Raw genomic sequence first — 2,127 nt, 5'->3', positions numbered from 1 at the left:
GGTGATGAGTTGTATCAGGTGGTGGGGGAGGATGTTGCACAGACTTGGTGTACCTAAACGTATAGGCAGGGTGAGCTGGGGCACAGGCCACAGTCCACAAGATCTTCAGCTCCCATCTCCAGCAGAACTTTGATAAAATCCTGAAGGAAACTAAGAACACTGAGTCCAAATGGACCATGTTCCACACCTCCAGGATGCTGCTCAGACCTATGGCTGCATTTTGGTTGTGCCTGTCATGGTGGTAATCCCCAAAGGTGAAGGGAGCCATCAAGTGGAAGAAGGAGTCCTATTGAGCTTGGTTAGCCTGTGGAACTCCCAAGGCAGCTGACAGGTACTGGCAGGCCAAGAGGAACACGGCTTGGGTGGTGGCCGAAGCAAAAACCCTGGTGTGGGAGACACCTTCTGTAGCAGAAGCAGAGTCTGGGGATGAGGGGGACAAGTCGCTCATCATTGGGGTGAGGTTACTGAGGGGATAAAACAATTCTTTGTTGGCAGAGCCCTTGGGGTGGACAAGATTTGCCGTGAGTGCCTTGAGTTCCTGAAGGCTCTGGGTGTTGTAGGACTGTCTTGGTTGACACTCGGCAACATCACATGGAGATTTGGGATGGTGCCACTATCACACTTCTCAGTCTCCCTGGGAAGGTCTACACCAGCTTGCTGGAAAGGAGGGTTCATCCTCTAGTCAAATTTCGGATTCACGACCAGCAGCATGTTTTTTTGCCCTGGTCACGAAACACTGGACCAGCTCTTGTGGACTTTATGTCTACCTGTGATTTTTGGACTTGGAGAAAGCATTTGATCACAACACTTAGGTTATCCTGTGGGGGGGTGCTGCTGGAGTATTGCGTGTCTGGCCTGTTGTTGCGGGCCGTTCAGTATAGGGATGGGAATCGAGAACTGGCAAGAACCAGTTCCCATTAATTCAGTTCCTCGGAATCGGTAGTCTGCTTGCTTAACGATTCCGCTTATCGATTCCATTGACATGAGGATGCATTTACATGATTACATTACACACATGCCTTATTTGGTTCGGAATATATCCAACAGCGTGAAGACAGAAGCGTCAAGATAAAAAGCATTACAAAATTATGTTCACAGCAGGGCTGGACTGGCAATAGGGCGTACCGGGCATTTGCCCAGTGGGCCGACAGTCCTCAGGGGTCGATGCAGTTGGATTTTTTTTTTCTTTGCTTTTTTTTTTTTTCTAAGAGACTGGCCCACAATTTAGAGGGGGCGGCCCATTGGCCCATCTTCAATACAGACAGTGGACAGAACCAATCAGGATATAGGATGAAAGCGCGGTGCCCTGTAACTCCCGCTAGTAGTTTCAGTGTTGAGTGCGTGTGTTAAAGGAGACGGAACATGGAGAAACCGAAGCGGCAGAAAGGAGGTGAAGAGAATTTACGTGCGATGAAAGTGAAGAGTGTCACTGTAGATGCTACAAAATGTGTAAAGATCACAGACATGTTCGCTGCTGTAGCCTCCACGTCCTCTGTAATAGCAAAGCTCCAGCAACAGCAGGCTGTAGGCAGAGCGGGCCAGAGGCATAGGCGACATATGCGGCTGACCACCAGGGGGCCTCCAAGCTCATCCACATTTGTCATGAAATTTTTTTGCGGTTGTTTTAATTTTTTACAAATGCCAATTTCCTAAAAGAAAGAAGAGACTATTCTAACTGCCCAGATTTGTACACTTCTAACAACACTAATTTAATGAGTAGGCTACACTCTAATATTTCTGTGTCAGACTGATGCTGAAAAGCTAATTCATGCATTTATTACTTCTAGGTTGGACTATAGTAATTCATTATTATCAGGCTGTCCTAAAAGCTCTCTTAAAAACCTTCAGATGATCCAAAATGCTGCAGCTAGAGTACTGACAGGGACTAGAAAAAGAGAGCAGATTTCTCCCATATTGGCTTCTCTTCATTGGTTCATAGTACCGGATCACCCCAATAGGGCACTTCACTCTCAGACTGCTGGCTTACTTGTGGTTCCTCGGATACTTAAGAGTAGAATGGGAGGCAGAGCCTTCAGCTTTCAGGCCCCTCTTCTGTGGAACCAGCTCCTAGTTTGGATTCAGGAGACAGACACCCTCTCTATTTTTAAGATTAGGATGACTATTGGG

The sequence above is a fragment of the Archocentrus centrarchus genome, chromosome 14 (genome assembly GCF_007364275.1).
Source record: "Archocentrus centrarchus isolate MPI-CPG fArcCen1 chromosome 14, fArcCen1, whole genome shotgun sequence".
Classification (NCBI taxonomy): domain Eukaryota; kingdom Metazoa; phylum Chordata; class Actinopteri; order Cichliformes; family Cichlidae; genus Archocentrus; species Archocentrus centrarchus.
The sequence above is the reverse complement of the archived record's forward strand: the minus strand, read 5'-3'. Positions refer to the sequence as shown.